We start from the raw sequence: 20,810 nt of genomic DNA on the forward strand, positions 1-20,810 counted from the left end.
TCACTTCCTCCCCACCACCCCAGCCCTGGGCAACTACCAATTTCTCTTTGTATCAATTTGCCTATTTTGGACATTTCATTTCATATTAATGGAATCACACAATATGTGATCTTTTGTGTCTGGCTTGTATCTCTTATCGTGTTTTCAAGATTCATCCATGTTGTAACATGTATTAGTACTTTATTTCTTTTTATTGCCAAATAATATTTCATTTCATGGATATACCACATTTTGTTTACTCATTCATTAGTTGACAGACATTTGGGTTGTGTCCACTTTTTGGCTATTGTGAATAATGCTGCTTTGAACATTTGTGCACAAGGTTTTGTGTGGACATGTGGTTTCATCTTTCTTGTGTATATACCTAGGAGTGGGATTGATAGGTTATGTGGTAGCTCTACATTGAACTTTTTGAGGAAGTGCCAGACTGTTTTACAAAGCAGCTGTACCATTTTCCCTCCCCACCAGCAGTGTATAAGGGTTCCAGTTTCTCCACATCCTCGCCAACACTTGTTATCTGTCTTTTGATTCTAGCCATCCTAGTGGGTGTGAAGTGATACCTCGTGATTTTGATTTCGTTTCCCTGATGACTAATTATGTTGAACATCTTTTCATGTGCTTATTGACCATTTGCATATCTTCTTAGGAGAAATGTCTATTCAGATACTTTACCCATTTTAAAAATGGGGTTATTTATCATTTTACTATTGAAGTGTAGGAGTTTTTTACATATTCTAGATACAAGTCTCTTATCAGATATATGATTTACACAAATTTTCTCCCATTCTGTGAATTGTCCTTTCACTTCCTGATAGTGTCCTTTGAGGCACAAAAGCTTTAATTTTGATGAAGTCTGATTTTTCTATTTTTTTTTTTTTGTTGCTTGTGCTTTTGGTGGTATATCTAATCTCAGGCCATGAAGATTTATACTTATGTTTTCTTCTGAGTTTTGTGTTTGTAGCTCTTGGCCTTAGGTCTTTGATGGCTGCAGTGTGAATAAGAGCTTCTTCAATGTGGTATCTCTTTGCAGTGCACACCCTGTGCAACCCTCTGTGGCAGTTCTGACTTAGGAAAGCCTAGTATTAAATCAGATCTATAAATAATTGTGGTGTGCCTTTCAATGTGCAAGGCCCTGTGCTTGTCTATAGGCATTCAGGGGAGGTTTAGTGGACGTGCCTGTGCAGCAGTTAATTTTAACCACAAGTTATTGAGCACCTACTGCATGGAATGCTCTTCTGAGACACTAAGACGGGTGACACACAGTCCTTGTCCTCAATGAGCTTAGAATCCAGAGTGAGGTGGACAAATTGACACTTATAACTACCATGTAATTCAGCCATCTTTGTGGGCTATTGCCATTTCAACAAGTCAGGCTCCTTTGCCAAACAGCATTGACACCTTCCCAAGCTGCCCCAAATAGGCACACTATGTGAGGCCAAGCAGTGTTCCCCAGTCCCCACATCGAGCACCCCTAATCCCTGCCCTATGGAGAGGTTCTGGAGCCACCACTGTTCGTAGCACAGACACAGGCTTGAAGTTAGAGTGTACAGTGGTATCCCAGACAAATCACGGAGTGGACAACCTGTGTTATGGAGTCAGAGAAAGTACTCCTGGAAGTGTAAGGTCCCGCCGGGCTGTGCAGGACCTTGGCCTGGCCTGAAGGTTTGCATGTTGCTACTTCAGGGACATGGACCATGGAACAATTACATTGTTATTAGCTGGGTGCTTGGTACAAATGCAGAGTCACAAGCCACTGACTCAGAATCTCTTGAGGTGGGATCCAGGAACCTTAATAAGCTCCACACTTGTGACCCATGGAACAATAAGGTCTGAGAACCACCTACTTAACCCAAGCTTCCAACTGCTGTTTGGGCAGTAGTTTCTCTCTATGGCACATTAGATTCTGGGGAATGACCTTGCACTTCGTAAAATATACAGCCACTCCAACCAAGTTTTAAGAACCCACCCAACATATTGTTTGTAGTCATAAGCAGTGTTGATTGCTGGTGAGAAACAGTGTCCTGTTACTCAGAAGAAGCCTCCTTCGGGTGAGGCAGCTGAGTGGAATTATGGAATCCCTCCCTCTCAGTTTTCCTGAGCAGGAAATCCAGCCACAGGCTATGAAAGCTCCCTCTGGGCCAGCAGCCTCTACCTACACAGGTGGTGGGGGAATCCAGCCTATGCCTAGAATACTTTTTGAAACCCACTCTTTGGGTAGCTGTGACAAGAGCTTTATAACCTCTGGAAGGTAAGCCGGGATAAACAAATAGGTTTGTAGAAAAAGCTGAGTCCCCAGGAGTGGAGGAAAACCAAGGTCAGTTGTGTGTCTCCCTTTCTCCATAGAGATCAATTTCTCTGTACATTTAATCTGCTCTCTGGAGAATACGACCTCCAGCCACTTCCCCATCCATCCAGACTTTGCTTTGAAGAACCATGGTTTTCTATGCAGGTACAATGGGGGAAGAGCAGAGTCCTAAGCCAACTGTTGTTTTTGTGGGGTGTCTGAGAACCCCCACCTTAGGGACCGGTAATTTGCAATTGCCTCACTGAAGCAACTTTTGGTTCCAAGCCATTCGTTTTTATTTTAGCTTTATGGCTTTTCTAAAATTATTGAGAGGTTGAAATTTAGCTTTGTTGTCAAGTCCTAAGTAGGGGGAAATCCCACATATAACATTAGGATCATCCCTAGAAGACTGTAGGGCCTAGGGTTATTTAAGCAATACAGCCAACCAGGATAATAGCACTTGAAAGGAGGTTGGGCTATTGATATATTTCATGGGTCCTTGAGGCTTTGGTTAGAAACAGAAGTTTGAAATTGAATTGTAACGATCAGAAAAAAGAGGTAAAGTATAGGACCATGTGGGGCTAACAGGGACCTTGTTGCCCTACCCAGGGGACAGCCCAGTCTGCAATGGTAACAATTGAATCACTATGGCAACACCACCCAGTTGTTTTAATTTTGGTCATGGCTATGAAGAGGCCAGATGGATGCTATTTTAGTTAACAGTAAACTCCTGGGTTTCTGTTTTCAACTCAGTTCAGGTGTTGAGTCTTGATTCTATTTCATGGCTATAACGTATCTAGAGACAAGCCAGGATTGAGCCCTGTCAAATGTAAGCATTACTAAATGAAAGATAGTGCTTCCTTGGGTACCTGCTCTGATTTGTTAATCCTTGCTTCCACTCACCTCTCATTAGCCTGGAACACCTTTCTCCTTGGCCACCCAGCCTGGGTCATCAGTGCAGCCTGCCAAAGCACCCAAACCAAAATGACCCTGTGCCTTGTCTAAGTCAGTCCTGCCTTGTAGCTCCACGTACACATAAGACCTCACTGGCTGTTTCTTGTTCCGTTCCATAGCAGGCCACTACTGCTTTGAAGAAAATGTGCAGTGAAAACCCCATTGACTTTGAACCTGGAGATGTCCTTCTCCTTTTTTCCCAGTATTGGGTTGGCTTATGAGGCTGTACCCCATCCAGGAAAGTGTGGGTGGGAATGAAGCAGCCAAAGAACTTAGCTTTTTCCCTGTTTGCTTGGGATATGGATCCAAAGTCTTAATATTGAGTTCGATTTTTAATAAAGGGAATTTTTTCCCTAGTTTTTAAGCTATAGTTAACTCCTTTACTGTGACTCCTAACCCTTCAGATAGCCAAACACATTGATAGAAAGGAACAGATCATACAGTCCCATGACTCGCACTGAGTTAACTCAGTGCCCCATGTGAAATAGTTACTAAAAGTTAAATGCCAGTTCTCTGGCATTTGAAAGTCTTCAGAAAATTCCAGGTATGCTTGTGAGAGGACCTTAATCTATGAGGAGTACTACAGCAAATATGTAGACTGTGCATGGTCCTGATTGAAAAGAAACTAAAATATGCCTAAGGTGCCGGGTGAACAAGACCCTGGAGAGATTGAGCTGAAAGCGGCTTAGTGTAATTTAGTCTAATCTACTGCTCTTATTCTTTCACAAATGACAAGAATACTCTTTTCCTTTACAGACTCTACCATGGAAATGCAGATGTTAGACTTTCCCATAACTAGTTAATGGGGGGAGATTAGGGGTCTGGCCTGATACTGATCACGTTACCAGATCCATCTCATCCATTTCCTAAGGCAGAGACAGCTGTGGTGAGTTCAGGGAACTGTTCAGCTTATCTCCTTCATTCCTTCCTTCAGAGGGTTGCCAACAACCCTGACTGTGGAACAGTCCTCTTTAGATTTTATTTTCAATTCTTAGTGTGTATACTTTTATGCTGTTTGACAGTCAGATGCTTCATGCACAGATATAGCTGGTAAGGGCCCACCTGGCTGTTTTTTTCTCTACATAGTCTGTCCTCTTTCAGAGGTAGTCGTTTATTCTGGCTACTCTCCAACTGTGGCTCCATCTATCTCCCTTGTGTCCACCCGGCACAGGTTCAGAAAACCCTAAAAGTCTCCGTCGTGACCCGAAAGGCTGCGTTGGTGGAGGGGCCCAGCTTGGTCTGCCCTTCCATGTTGATTGTATTATCACTGCTTTTGGCAGAAAGCATTTGACCACATTCTTGGCGTTGGTCCCTATGACTATTGCCAAAGTGCTTTGAGTGGCACCTCTATGGGGAGCTTCAATCTACCTCCATCACCTTTTAATTATAACCTTATGAATTATGCATCCATGAAGATGCTAACCCTATATGTAAGATGTACAATTTTTTTCTATCTCATTTTCTGTAACATAGAACTGCTAATGACAGTGTCCCCACCCTTCCTTTTACTATTGGATTGATTCCTTGGTATTTTTTTTTTCTGGATATCTATAGGCCATTCTGAACAGCATGAGTAAGAAGACTGAGGCAGGTTGTGGAAGGGAACTCCTTGTTTAGTACCTACTCTCTGCCAGGACCGTGCTAGACTAGACATATTTTCTTTAATCCTTAAAACCCTGTCTGAAGTGTCTTCTCAATTAAGGCTCATAGAGGTTGAATCATCAAGAGTCATATTCTTTTCATGGCATCCCTCTGGGAACAGTGTAATATGATATATATAGTTTTTGTCTACATGCAGTTATTGCATTTCTAAAACTGATTATGGGAAAATGTTGGATTATTACCAGACCACATAAAATAGAAACCAAATTTTCCACTTATCTCCTTTCTCTTTACTCAGAAGTACACTCTTAGAGTTGCTGGTTTTAAAGTTGAATTTACCAGAGATGTGTCCACTAAGAGCTGGACTTAAAATCCTTGGTTGTGGCTGTGTTCATCCTGAAATGGAGATTCAGGGGTCCTAAGTCCTGTTAAGGTCAAGACTGTAAGTTGAGTGAACTTTAAGCCTTGTCAACTGGTCAAAACTAGAATCATCCATCTAGGGAGTAGGAGACCCTAGAATTTATAGCAAACTGTTGAGTTACTGATTCAATTCATTATGCACTGGTTAACTCCTTTATTCAAGTATATATTGGGCATATATTTTGTGGCAGAGTCTGGAGCTATGAAATTCAGACTATCTTGTTCCTAAGACTCTCATACCCTGATGGAAGATGGATTTGTAACCAAACACATACCAGAAGTAGGTTGCAGATTCACCTCTTCCCTTCTTTTGTTCTTCTCCCTTCCCTCTTTTTCCTCTTCTGCCAGTGGCACCTGTACCACTTTCTTTTGGTAAACCTCCAGCATAAAGAAATTTGCTATGTGGAAGTACTAACATAGTGGCAGTTACTGCATCCTGGAGGAAACCTCAGTAAGATCTGGCAGCTGCTGCCAGACAGTAGGAAGTCACATTCCTTCTTCCTGTCCAGTGGGCAGGCTGTTGAGAGTCAGCCAGCCAGCAATCCAGTCATCTTATCTGTTTGTCTATGATTTCCTTAAATCTTATCAGATGTTTTAAAAAATGAGATTAAATTTTTGGAGAATCCAAAAGGTATTTGGGAATCTATCAATGACTGAAATTTTATGTCAATAACATTAGGTTGTTCTAGGATTTTTGGATCCTCTCAACGTTCTTAAGTCAAAATATGAATCACCTCTTCATCAAATAGAAGGTGTGCAGGTATTTATTTTCTGCACTCTGCTGACCACCTAGGCCCTCAATTTCTCCCATATGAGGAGACTAATCTAGAGAGATACAGATTAGAATAAGCACCCTTGTATCTGATCTTCTTTCTCTGTTCTTCCATTCTAAAATCCTAGGAGAACAACCCTGGGGTCATAGTGGGATGGCAAAGGTCTTATTTTTCTAGATAAAAATCATATTTTCACTACCTTTAGGAAACAATGGTGCTTGTTTTCCAAAACTCTCGCTGAGGACTTTTATTCAGGATTTTGTTTAGTCATCCAGAGCAAAGTCTATAGGAGCTAAGCAGGTGTGGGAAGGAGGCTTGCCTTAAGAATAAGTAGGTGATTCCTGTTAAATCCACATGGACAATGTGGGCTGTTGGTCTCTCAAGAAAAATCAACCCTAGAGAAGCAAGAAGGAAGAGTAGAATCTGGGAACTTAAAAAACAACTGAGAAACCCCTGGGGAGAGGCAGTCCCCGCTGGCAAATGTGAGGTAGCTGGGAGTGGTTGTGAGAAGAAAGCTTTTTGGTTCTGTTCATACTTTCCCTCTACATTGCCTGGGGACTGTCACTGCCTGTCCTTTCCCTGTTGGAAATGAGAGCAGCAACCCTGCCCCCAGTGAAGGCTAGATACTATCAGGGCAGCGAACAGACAGAAATCCCTGCTGGTGTGAGGAGTTGAGGAAATAAGGAGAGGACTGACCAGCCACCCATTGGCAGTCCTGTGTCTACTCTCTGCCTCTAAACCCAGGGGTGGGGGCTCTGTAGATCCTCCCAAGACCATGTTTCTCTAAGAGTTGGAGGGTGACAATTGCCTGGTAGAGATATCAAAGATGGTCCTGTGGTGCTTGGGCTTCTTCCCCTGCTCATCCTTTAGGCTCAACAGAAAGTCAACAGAGGAGAACCTGACTCTCAGCCCTTCCCAGGTCCTATTACCAGGCAGGGTAGCAGATACTCCCAAGGAAAAATCCCACAGTCTCCATACCTGGACACTTGAAGAGTGCCATTGCATAAAAGACCTCAAACCAAAAACACAAACCCTCTGAAACAGAACTATTGGAACATTGGTCAAGGACTTAAAATAGAGATGATCAATAAACTTGAGATATGGAATGGTGTTAACAGCATGAAGCAAGAGCAAGAAATCAAAGAACTAAGTAGAAATGTGAAAAAAATACAGATAAAGAGCATAAATATAGGATAAACAGTAGTCGATATAGCCAAAGAATGAATTGATGAGATGAAAGAGCAGATGAAAGGAACAGAAAAGTATAAAGAAAGCATGAAAGAAAATGTAAGATGTGAAAGATGGCTCCGATGCCTGGGAGACAAAAGGGAAAAGCAGGACTATGGCTGATCAGAGAGGTGGCTAGGCTTAGTGTGGCACGATTGTCCACAAAGGCGTTGTTTGGCTTGCATATAATTTAGGAAAACTGAGACCAAAATTATAAAATGGAATTGTTGCTTCTGTTGGGGGAAAAGGAAAATCAAAAGACCTCCACTAAAACCGAATTTCTTCTTCCTACTCCATCCTACAGCCCACTTGGGTATGTGATATACTTGACCTGGGAAGGACAGAAGGTTTGACTGTGCAGATCCCTCATCCAGACCAGGTAATGTCTCTCTGAAGTTATTGAACTAGGTAAAACGATATTAAATGACATCCCCCAAATCACAGTGAACAATGCACAACTTTTGAGTTTGGAGAAGGTATCCTGTAATCCAACAAACAGCTGCCATGATCCAAGAATGATTGATGATAGGGGTGGGGAGAGCCCTGTGGTTTCCAGTGGGCAACAGCTCTGGTCACCCCTACTTAGGCACTTCTTTAGTGGAAGGTGTGGCTTTCAGAATATATGGGTAGCCAGGCTTTTTATTTTATCGTTTAAAATCCTAAATTACCTGACGGATGGCTGAGGTCTTAATGTCTGTATATTTCATGGGCCTTTCATCCTCTGCTGATAGCTGTCCGAGGGCAGCCCCCAAGTGCCTTTTCCTGGTTTGGAGGAAGGAGTGAGTAAAGCTTGAGACAACACCTAAATGGCTACTTCAGCCTTAAAGGGGAAAAAGAAAAATCAAAGTCAGCTTTTTCTCAGTGAGTGAGTGGCAGGGCAGAGATGAGAACACATATAGGAGCAGGCCCTGTATTTACCAATAACTCTTCCCCCAGTGCTGGAAGCAAGAGGCTTAAAGAAGGGCTGGAGGAAAAGTCCCTCCTCTCCTGTTTCCAATGACCCGGCAGTCTCTAAATGAGGCAGTGTTAACCCTGGGGTCCATGGGAATAAGCTTTAGGGGGTCAGTGAACTGCCCAAAATCAAAGGTAAGATTTTGTGTGCATTTTTCTGGTGACCCCAAGTTTTACCAGATTCCCAGAGGTATTTGTGAAACCAAAAATGGTTAAAACTGTAATTCTTTTTGGAGGTCATGAGAAGAGTAGTGGTCCTAAAAATAGGAGAAAGAATGGAAGCTTTTTCTTCATCTACTTTTTATCCTTGCTTAATGGAAGTGCTGTTGCCTCTCCACTGCTTTCGGCCACCTACGCTTGTGGATGGTCTTGTAGGGCAACCTGACAAGCCTAGATGGTTGGTTTAGCTGTAAGCAGTGGTGAGTTGAGTTCTTAAATGAAGGAATGTCATTGGATCTAAGAAATTTGAGTGCTTACTCTGCACCAGGCATACTTGTGAGCACTGCATGTGTGAATCATTTTTATCTTCACAACAAACTAGGAATAGATACTACGATCCTCACTTGAGATAATGAAAGGCAGCAGGGTTCATTCAGATGAGGGCAGTCTGCCCTGCCATTATTGAGGTACAGTGGGAGTTCCCCTCTTTAGAGAGGGCCTAGAATGCAAAGAGGTTCCTATGCTACATAAACTGCTTCTTCCTATGCTCCAATGACTTTAAGGAAAATAAATAAATGCAGCTTCTCGAGTTCTTCTGGGATGCCACTAGATGGTGGTGTGCCAAAGGCTATTTCCTACTAGGGCGCTAACCATCAAGGAATGCATATAAATTTTGCTCTGGAGTGTAAAAATTTGCCTAATAGTTTGAAAGAAGAGCTCTAGGAGTGAGATGGGACCCTCCCCTAAACTCTTCTCCCGACTCCCACTTTGCTCCAGAACAGTTCAAACTGAATGTTTCACATTTTGACTAAATAATGCATCTCTTAAATAATGTATCTTGCCTGCCTCTGTCGCCTGGCCTAATTCTGGGTTTTCATCTGCAGAGCATCTGCACCAGGTGTGATGACAGCATCCTCTGCAAGTTGTAAAAGTTGCACAGTGATGGTAAGGAATTTTGTCTTGACATCTTGAGGATTCCGTTACAAAGTTCTTAGGTTCTAATGCATTGAAGTGTTGAGATGCACAGTAGCACAGAGCCCACAAGCATATGTTGAAACATTTTATTGCTGAAATCAGTAATAAGAAGAACATTGTGACCCTTTACACATCCCTCTATCGTCTACTTTGTCCTATTAAATGAAATCCTGCTGTTATCAGTAGACCTCCTTGCCCCCACCCCCCCATCAAATGTAGGTACACAATCAAAATGTATTTTGTATCACTGGGAGCTGGGCCTTTTCAAGGTATATGTGAATACCACAGTGAGACCAGAGCAATCTCATTCAATTATGAATTTTTTTTTAAGTAGTAGTACAACTTTAATGGCTGTTGCTATTTCTATGGGGCCTTAAATGTATTTTTATTGCACTCTTTCCAGCAGTTAGACACTGAAATGAGTCTCTAGTCTACAGAGCCTCATCTAAAATCATATATAATTCACCTGCTAAATGGCTAAACTGGAACTGTGCCTCTTCTCTTACATGGGAATTTAAAACAATAAGGTTATTAAGTGGTCAGATCCTCTTGCTTCTCATACAGACCTGACAAAACTGACCCACTGTCTTGAGCTGTTTGTTTCTAGAAGAGAACTAAAGGCCAAGTATGAATCATTGTGTGTGGTGTGTGCTCAGGGCTCTTTGCAATTCCTTTCAGAGCCATAGCAGAGTTTTTGATTAAATGGAAGACAGTCTCAATTTTAGCATTCCTGTTTTGAGGCTTCCATTAATAGCATCTGGGTTATCAGATGACTCAGTTTCCAAGAACCTTGCCTTTGAAACACAGATGAGCACTATTATGACATAAAACTTTTACATCTACCAGAAAATACCCACCATTCCATCTTGCAAATGTGACGATGAATATCAAAGCTTTCCTTAGCTAAGTATACTTTTATTTGCTGTTTTTGTGGAGCAAACTGTGCCACTGGACTTCCTATTAAATAATATCTAGAATCCTTAATGTTGTCTTTGTGTGCTGCTCATACATATCCTCCTAAGAGCATCTACTTTCAGATTCCTCATCTTCCAACCTGTTGTCCCTTGTGCTGTTGCAGTTGCTGAGTTGAGTATCATTTCATGGCCACATGTTTTTTTCCCCTTGTCCCTAAAATCCTCTCCCATTCCACCCTAGCCTTTCTACTGCATTTAATAATATGTCCTTATATACGTATGACTCCTTCAATATACAGTGGAATGTATTCCAATTTACATAAGTGGTTCCATATTATGGATCTCTGTCTTTCTACTCTGTGTTTTTTTACGATGTATGCACAGCTATGTGGATATATTCATGGCATTTAATGGCAGCATGGTGTTCTAGAATATTCACCCACCACATTTTCCCTATCTGATCCCCTAGTGATGGTCGCTCTATCAGTTAGGGTAATATTAGCCAACAGATCAAACATTATAAATTTATTATTAGAAGTATCAAAACAGTTATTCCCAATAGCAGACATCTCTCTTCTAAAGCAGAGCTTCAGGGAACCAGGCACCTATCTTGTGGCTCTGTCATCTTCAAACCAAGGTTTCCGGTAATTATAGGGAAGGAAAGAGAGGACTAAGGATTGCACCTGGGAGGATTCTCTGGGCCATGCTTGGAGGGAGGCAGATCACCTCTATCATATTCCATTGACCAGAGCTTGGTCACAGGCCACTCAATACCAGAGGGGCTGGAAAGTAAGTATAAATGGTATTGCTTTTTAAATTTCAGTTTTTCAATCATATATAGGCATACAATTAATTTTTCAATGTTGACCTTGTATCTTATGACCTTACTAAATTTGCTTGTTAGTTCTATTAATTGATTTATAGATTCTTTAAAATTTTCTTCATAAACAGTCATGCTATCTGTGAATACAGAAAGTTTGACTTCTACCTTTCTGATTGTTATGGCTTTTCTTTTTCTTACTTTGTTGCAGTGGCTACAATTTCTAGTACAGTGTTAAAATAGAGATGGTGAGAATGGATACCCTTGCTTGTCACTAACTGTAGGGGGAAAGCATTCAGCATTTCAGCATCAGGTATGATGTTAGCTGCAGGTGTTTTGTTGATGCCTTTTATCAGATTAAGGAAATTCCCTTCTATTCCTAGTATGCTGAGTTTTATCATGAATAAATGTTGAATTTTGTCAAATGCTTTTTCTGCTTCTATTAAAACAATCATGTAATTTTCCTTTATTCTGTTAATATGGAGGATTTTGTTGGCCAGTTCTCAAATCTCAAACCATCTTTGCATTCTGGGCATAAACCCTATTTGTTCACAATGTATGGATGTATTAATATTTTGCTAAGGAGTTTTCATGTATATTCATGAGACGTATTAGTCTGCAGTGTTCTTCTCTTTATCTTCTCTTTATCTAGTGTTGGTATTAGGGAAATGCTGACTTCATGAAATACATTGAGAAGTGTTTCCAACTCTATTTTTTGAAAGAGTTTGTGTAAGACTGGTGTTATTTTTTCTTAAATGTTTGATAGATTATGGTAATGAAACCATCTGGGCCTGGAGTGTTGTTTATGAGAAGAACTTTGATAATAGTCAATTTCTTTAATAGACAGAGGCATTCGAATTTCTTATTTCTTCTTGCATCAGCTTTAATAAGTTGTATTTTTCATGGAATTGTTAATTTCATCTAAATTGTTTAATTTATTGTCATAAAGTTGTTTATAATATTTGCTTATCCTTTAAATATCTCTCATTCCTGATATTGGTAATTTGTGTTCTCTCTTTTTATTTTCTTAACTAAGATAGCTAGAGGTTTATCAATTTTGTTCATCTTTTATTAGAAAGAACTTTTGATCTTCCTTTCTCTATTTTTCTATTTTTCTCTCTTGTATCTTGTCTATTAATTTTCTCTATTTCACTAATTTATTCTCTTATTTATATTCTACTTGCTTTGGGTTTACTTTGCTCTTTTTTTCTAGCTAACATTGAACTTTAGATTATTGATCTAAGATCTTTCTTCCTTTCTAAAATAAATATTTGTAGCTATAATTTTCTTCTGAGCCTCTAAGCCCTGTTTTAGCTGCATCCCACACATTTTAGTGTTTTATTTTAATTATCAATTAGTTCAAAATATTTTATAATTTCTTCAATTTCTTTGACTTGTTAGAAGTGCGCTTAATTTTCAGATATTTGTCTCTTTTTCTATCTATCTTGTTGATTCCTAATTCTGTTGTGGATAAAGAACATATATTGTGTTATTTTGATATTTTGAATTTATTGAGACTCAGATCATGTGCTGGACCATAAATTATCTGATAAATGTACCATGTATTCTGTGTTGATTGGTGGAGTATTCTATGAGTGTCATTTAGGTCGAGTTGGTCCATAGTACTTTTAAAATCTCTATCCTTACTGATTTTTGGGTTTTGGTTAGTTTTTTCTGCCAATAACTGAAAGAAGAGTGTTAAGTCCATAGACGCAGTTGGGGATTTTGTCGTTCTCCCTTTTAGTCCAATGATTTTTGCTTCATGTACTTGCAAGTTCTGGTATTTGGCTTCTACATATTTATGATTGTTTTGTCTTCCTGAAGAATTGACCATTCTATAATTTGATATGTTCCTCTTTATTGACGGCAATTCTTTGTGTTAGAGTATCTTATCCAATCTCAATGTGGCTGCTCTAGTTTTCTAGTTTCCTTTTTGCATGGTATATGTGCTTCCATAGGCTTAATGTAAATCTAATCTATATCTTTATATTTAAAGTAGGTCTCTTGTAGATAGCATGTAAGTATGTCTTGTTTTCTTAACCACTCTGACAATCTCTGCCTTTTAACTGGAATGTTTAATCCACTTACACTTAATGTAATTATTGATATGGTTAGATTTATGTCTGCCATTTTGCAAATTGTGTTGTTTGAGTTTTTGCGTGTGTGAGGAAGATTGGCCATGAGCTAAAATCTGTTGCCAATCTTCCTCTTTTTGCTTGAGGAAGATTGTCACTGAGCTAACATCTGTGGCAATCTTCCTCTATTTTTCTTTTTGTATATGGGACACTGCCACAGCATGGCATAGGGCCACACCTGGGACCCAAACCCACGAACCCTGGGCCACTGAAGCAGAGATTGTGAATGTAACCACTATGCAACTGGGCCAGCCCCTATTTTGCCCTCATTCTTGAAGGGTATTTTGGCTGGATATAGAATTCTAGGCTGACAGTTTTCTTTCAACTTTTTTTGTTTGTTTTTTTGCTGAGGAAGATTGGCCCTGAGCTAACATCTGTGGAAATCTTCCTCTTTTCTTTCTTTTTGCTTGAGGAATATTATCCCTGACTTAACATCTGTGTCAATCTTCCTTTATTTTGTATGTGGGTTGCTGCCACAGCATGGCTGATGAGTGATGTAGGTCTGCATCCAACACATGAACCCAGGCTACTGAAACAGAGCATGCCAAACTTAACCACTTGGCCACAGGGCCAGCCCCTCAGCACTTTTAAAGATATTATTACACTGACTTTTTTGCCTCCATTGTTTTCTGATGAGAAGTCAACCATAATTCCTAATTTTGCTCCGCTGTATGTAAAGTATCCTTTTCCTCTGGTTCTTTCAAATTTTCTCTTTATCTTTGGTTTTCAGCAGTTGACTATGATGTGCCTAGGTGTAGTTTGTTTGTGTTTAACCTGCTTAGGAGTCACTAAACTTCTTCATCTATAAATTCACATTTCCCACCAAGTTTGGAAATTCGTTCTATTATTTTGTCAAATATTTTGTACCCTGTCTCTGTCTTTCGTCTTTTTGGGACTGCAATCACACCAATGTTAGACTTTGATATTTTCCCCAAAGGTCACCTTTTTTTCTGTCATCTCAAGTCTCCTGTTAAGACCACCCAGTGAAATTCTGAACCCTTCCATCAGCCAAATCACCCTAAAACACTACTCTCACTGTGTAAGTCTTTTGTCTAAGAATCTAAAGTATGCATTTTATTATATGTAAATTACACTTCTAGAAAATCTATAGTGGCTCCATGTTGCCTACTAAATACAGACCAAGTGCCTTATCTAAGCACTCAAAACTTTCCAAAATAGTCATGCATATTGTTTATATATGCAAAATTTGCTGTATGGATATTGATTTCCTCTAGAGATAGGAACTGAATGGTTGTGAAACAGGCATGGGAAGGAAACTTTTCAACATTTATTTTGCAAATTTGAATCAATTTAGAATGTATTTATTCTAACAACAATCCCAAAGTATACAACTCATCCCCATTTCTGATTAATCATCTCTCCCATTCCTGAACAGCACATTTGCTCTGTCAGTCTGATCACTGTACCTCCCTCTGCCCTCCAGCTTCCCTCCATGCTCCTTTTTCTTAACATGAATCCAAGGCCTAACCTGCCTTCAAGACCCAACTTGCATCTCCATTTATGAAACATTCTGTATTAGGACTTGGTCGGTGGCAAGTTCCAGCCTTTGCCCAAGAAAAGGGGCAGGTGGAGCTGATCTCAGGGATAACTAGACTAAGGGACTTGGATGTCACTGGTACTCCTCAGCTTTTCTACCTACCCCTCTTTGCAAGCTCATCTTGTTATCCCAGGCTCCCTGCAAAGGAAGCAGGAACTGAAGCATCACCTAGCTCCAGACTTACATATTTTATAGCCATATGAGCAGAGAATAAAAAGAGCATTTCCTTGATGACTTCAGTAAGAAGAAAACCCCAGGAGGGACTCAGATTGGCCTGAACTTGGTTGGGGACAAGGACATATGACAAATCACTGATCAGCTTAGCCTGTGATTGGCAGGCTGACCAGAACTGTATGGCTGGAGTGGGTAGGGGAGCAATCTTCCATGAGGAGAGTAGAGAAGTGACTACTTGTGATGGAATGTCAATACATACACATTGTTTCTTTCCTGGCAACTGCCATGCCCACTGACCTGTCTGTGTTTCCCATAGTGCCCTTTTACATCATATGTTTGGGCTGTAATGCAGAATATGCCTTTGTCCTTTGAAGTCTGACACGGGGTAATCTCATTTCCCCTAACTAAATTTTAATCTCTGAGAAAACAAGGCTATGGTTGAAAACACCAACAGATTCTGGCACAGATGTGAATGTGCGGGTTTGCTACCACTTACATCGAAGCTAAAGTTGGATGCAAGATGCTTTGATGTGTTGTAGTACGGCTGCCTAAAGAGCTCTCTCTGGGCAAAAGAACAACTGGAAGCAAAGAGACCACATGGGCTGAAGTTCCGGGTGAGCTGAGAGGTGGTTTCTGACTCTCACACTCGATTAGGCTGCTTCTTCCTTGAGTTAGAACCACTATATGCCAACGACAGTTTGGCCTGTCCTGAGACCACCTTAAAACTTTTGCATATGGAATGGACCTATGACACAGATATTACACTTTAATAGCTGCCATCTTTAATGTCTTCAGACCCACTAATGCTGTTTGAATCACTATCGTTGTAGAAAAAAAGTACTGTAACAGCTCACCTTCACTTAATGGACTTGAGAAAGAAATCGATTAACTGAGTAAGGTTTGTTTCAGACTTGCAGAGAAACTCTGTGCTGAGAAAAACTGTTTAGTGACTGTAAGAGTCAGTTTACAGTATCGCTAGGAATGAAGAACTATGTTAATATAAACTCAAGTTTATAAGAAAAGAAACGAATGAACCACAATCTCTTTACCTCATTCATAACTTCCTTCCGCACTGGGTCAATAATATATTCAGAGATGTTGTTACATAAGTGTGGCCAGAACCACCCCCCCCCCCCAGGCTTTATTTGCTATTGCTTTACATGCTGGAAATTTTGATAAAGGGCATTCCCCAGGAGAGGATGAGGAGATAGGTTTCAAGTCTATTTGGAAATAACTTAAGGTAAATGGTTCTGGTAACTGGAAAAAACCAAAACTTAAAGAAGGGCTTTAGGTTATCAGTGGAATAAATGCATGATTCATGCCTTTGTCTAGGTAAATGTCATGGGTGAAGGCAGGTGCTTTGCTGCCATCAAAGTGGCAAGGAACCCTGCATCTTGCCTTGGCTCAGTCACACCTTTCCTGAGAGGCCCTCACGGGAGCTCTGCACAGGAACAGTAGGACATGGGAGAGGGGCACACCACTTTAGCTGAGTCTGTGATGCCCACTCACCAGCCCCCAGTGCAGAGTCTGAAAAAGCTGAGCTGGAGCGTGAGACTCATGCTTGAGGCCTAAATAGGGTCTGTTCCTTAAGCCTGATCTCAAATCTTGGGAGCCTGTTCCCTCTGCCCAGCCTCATGGTAACAAATCCAAAGTAATAATGCATAGGCTAAGCAGTACGTGCAAATAAGAGAGGCCAAGACCTGGAGGGATCCATATTTTTGCTTGTGTTAGTGATGTGGGGTGTGTTTCAGAAATAGCATTGAAAGTGACCAGACTTGGGCAACAATCATTTTAAATAGGCATGCAACATGGTACTAACCTTCTGAAAAGCGTGAAGTGCTGTTCTGTGAGAAGGTAGCACTGGGAGGGTTGGACACCTTGTACACCACCTCACATCCCTTTGGTCTAGCCTCTGATTCCAGGCATGGCTAGAGTACCCTGCTCCCAGGTGTCAGCACCTTCTGCTGGCAGGACCACGCCTGCCCTGGGGCTGCTCTTCCATCCCGGGGATGGGGGGTGGTGGGGGTGGCAGGAAGGGCCTGTGGGAGCCCACCTCACATGGCTCAGTCTGGATGTGTGGGGGTGAGGGCACACAGGACAACCCTCAGCCAGTGGACAACAGGAGCTTACTGTTAGTGCTTCTTCTGTCCCTGAGGTGAACAATTCTGGGGTGCACTTTACCTGGCCTTCTCAGAAGGCTGACTCCCAGTGGCCCACAGTGGTAACCAACTCACAGATGACAAGGCATCTGGTGATAGCTTTCTCTCCTCTCTGTCTCTGGTTCCCCTTTCCCTGCCTGCTGCTCCCTGGGAGGACTTGTCAAGCCAACTGCCTGCAAGTAAGTTTTGCCTCAGGCTCTGCTTTTAGGGAACAGCACCAAGGCAGGGGGCCACTTGAGGTACTTAATGCAGAAGGCCGTTTGTGTGCAGGGAAAGTGGCATTTTGTACCATTCTTTAGGTTATATTAGCAATAGAGGGGGCTCACCCTCTCTCTGCCTTTCAGTTGACCCCTCGGGACCATGGCTCTTCTGTCTTTGCTAGAGCATCTCCTCCAGGCCTGTGCCTCATCCTCACGGCTCAAATGAAAAGAACAACACACCAAACTTGGACCCTAAGCCGCTTTCCATTTCAATGGAGGGTACCCAATGGGGGAAAGAGTGCATCAAGCAGAGCAGATGCAAAATTCTGTTTGGGGAGACATTTGAATCTTTTTCTACTGAAATAACTTCTCTTCCTTTGTCTTTCTCTTGCTAGAGGTTGTTGAAAGTCAGGTTTCTAGCTAACTTAAGCAGAAAAGAAAGTAATTTGCAGGAAAGATGAAAAGCCAGCTACCCGAATGGAGGCTCCATACACAGACACAATACAAGTGATTTCACAGAACTGGTCCCCTGAAGGACACACAAGTGGCAGTATGTCCAACAGCACTGCACCAGACCCTGAATTTTGCAGCCACTTAAACCACTGCCACACTGCCATCACTGGCATCAGAATAGATTCTGCTGGCATTTCCCCATGGAGCTTTAGTTGGCCCCAGCAGCACTGCTGACCCTAGCAGTGCCGTAGAGCCCCCTACAATTGGCTGCCGTTCCCCAAAAACAAAACACACATCAGAGTGGGCAGCAAAATAAGGGGGACCCATTTGGCCACATTTGAAGATACCATTTGATATTGCCACTTAGTTTCTAACCAGATTTGGTGGGACTTCAGATGCCGTGTCCCCTTACTTAATCAAAAGTTCTACTTTCACCTCTTCTGTACATTGGAATTCCATCTTTGGAATAAGTTTAGAAATGACTGCCCTGTGGAAATAGCATCTTCAAGTGTCGAGAGGCTGGAATGGATGTTCCCAGGAGGCTCCTGAAAACTTCTTTCCAGGTGTGTGTGGACCATGGAGGGAAGAGGCCCCTCTGGAACACCCCCTGATGTGTTATTACCAAAGTAAGACTTGAGACAGCTCATGACCTCTGTTGACAGCATTCCTAAGCCTCATGCTAAGCAAGTGCCACCCCCCAGTCTTCAAAGTGCCCATGGTAACTTTAAACAAACAGTGTCAGTCACCACCTCAGGGGACTGAAGGAAAGGGACCAGCTGTTCTAGAGAATCAAACTTCCAAAGCCTCACGACCCTACACTTACTCTAGTGCTGTGAAAACTTTCTATTTGTCTTCACACACAAGACAGAAATTCATTTTTCTCAGATCTCTTGCAATGATTCTAATTCTGTGTGGAACAAAGTTCTGACAAGGCCAGTGTGTACAAATCACAGATTGGATTCTATGAGAGGCAGATGGAGTTGGGAATGCAGACGGTTTCAGGAATTCCCCTTCCTTGAGGGACCAGAGCTGTGCTCAGTTCTGCTGAAAATGACCTTCTCCAACAGCTGTGTCCCACTCTGTGCCCTGTGCCCTGAATCAGCTCTGTGTCCAGAGTGTCATCAAACATCTCATGAACTACTCTCATTGGCCCTTATGCCCCTACCCACAGGTGTTCAAATCCATCCAAGGCGCCAGGAGAAGATCTGTCTCCATGCCACCACCAGCCCCTGCTGTGGTCGGCTTTCTCTTGATTCTTCCTTTGCCCACCCAAACCTCTTCTTCCTACGGTTAGGAAGCAAAAGCCCCTGTATGTCAGTGGACGCAAAGAGAGACAGAAGGTCACAAAGAGACTTTGCTCTGGCCACTAGCCCAGTTCAGCCCATCCACACACCCAGTAATAAAGGCCGCTGGTCATTCTCTTTGACCCTTTCTTAACACTTGACAGAGGCCACTCATCACAAATTGCCCTTCTCCTGATACTACAAGCTCACATTCAGTACTTCTCTACTTTCCAGCTTCCAGATAAGAGAGTTTAAAATTAAACTCAGTCCTTTGTGGATGGATGCCTTATCACAAAATTAAAATGAAGTATTGTCAGAGTGAAGGTAATGTGAATACACCTTCTTGAGAGAAATCCCTGCTCTAATTTAGAGGAGTCCTTTTAAGTCTCAAGATCCAAAGTGAATTTGTTTAGAATTGCAAACTTTTCTTATGGAAATAGCAGTGGTGGAGCTGCCTGCAGCCCATGGTTTAGGGAAGTCACTGACAGCATCTGGAAGCATTCTCCCAAGACAGAAGGGAACGTGGGCAAAGACTTAGGTACTGGAAGAAAGACCATGGGAAGTCTCTCTAGAGACTGTTGGATTCCAGGCTTCCTCACCCCGTTTCTCTCCTGGCTTCTAGGGTCTAGACCCACTAGCTTCATAGACCGCAAAGAACAAATGTCAGGCACATCAGGAGACAGTGTTGGGTTAACCCTTCAATGCTTCAGTTTGTAACCACTTCTGGCTCGTCATCAGAGTGAGGGCAGAGCTCAGTGATTAATGGCTACTTTGCAAATCAGCAAGTGCCATAATATTCAATTCCCAAATGACAAGGGGGCAGATGCTAAGGCTCTAGGCACTAAAAAAACAGCAAATGTTCCCCTTCTGTGTAAAAAAATGAGTGGGAGGAAAGAAGTGATTTGCAAAGATTTGCTGCTCTTGAAAATCAGTCTTTACCTTAAATCACCCAATGCAAATTCCTGTGCTGCCCACCCTGGGGCACTTGGGCTTGAAGCTGCCGGGACACCTGGGAACTTGTGGTTTCTCAATTGGTGTAAGCCATGATGACAAACTCCCCTCTGCTGACATAGGATTTTGGTACAAGATTTGTTCTGTAACACTCAAAAGTGCCTAGTACAGAGAACAGCTCAGCATCTGCACCTGACAGTCTCCTTAACTCCTCTCTCTTCAATGAGCTCAAGGTCATGATCCATCTCTGACTATCTACCTAGGCAGAGGGTTGGTGGCACCATCTGGGAAGAAAAAGGACAAAACTTCTGTACTTTGCTGTTGGCCAATCATCTAATTCCTAATACACTCAGTTCAGCATCTACTTGATCTATTGAGGTGGGGGTATATTAGTTATCTATGGCTGTGTAACAAATTACCCCGAAACTTCACAGGTTAAAACACCAAACATTTATTATCTCACAGAGTTTTTGAGGGCCAGTAATCTGGGAGTGGCTGAGCTAGGGGGTTCTTGTTCAGAGTCTCTTAGGAGGTTGTAGTCACCTCAAGGCTTGACTGAGGATGGAGACTCTGTTTCCAAGCTCACTCACGTGGTCATTGGCAGGCCTCAGTTACTTCAGTCTGTTGTATTGAAGCCTTCAGGTCCTTACTAGCTATCATCCAGAGGCTTCAGTTCTTTACAACTTGGGCCTTTCCTAGAGCTGTTCATAACACGGCAACTTCTTCTCCCAGAGAGATTAATCTGTGGGCAAGGGGTGGGAGAGAGTAAGCCCAAGACAGAAGCTGCAGTCTATTTATAACCTAGTCCTGGAAGTGAC

The 20,810-nt window shown here is 42.0% G+C and overlaps 1 long non-coding RNA gene across 1 annotated transcript in view; it reads left to right on the forward strand.

Annotated features, from left to right (window-relative positions):
• LOC124237317 (uncharacterized) overlaps positions 1–20,810 on the forward strand; it is a 54,765-nt gene that overhangs the window by 22,760 nt on the left and 11,195 nt on the right. Inside the window, exons 2-3 of the long non-coding RNA XR_006887978.1 lie at positions 7,565–7,639; positions 9,255–9,315. This is a non-coding gene — a long non-coding RNA (uncharacterized LOC124237317). The remainder of the gene's footprint in view (positions 1–7,564; positions 7,640–9,254; positions 9,316–20,810) is intronic.

Source organism: Equus quagga, chromosome 1 (assembly GCF_021613505.1).
Source record: "Equus quagga isolate Etosha38 chromosome 1, UCLA_HA_Equagga_1.0, whole genome shotgun sequence".
NCBI lineage: Eukaryota > Metazoa > Chordata > Mammalia > Perissodactyla > Equidae > Equus > Equus quagga.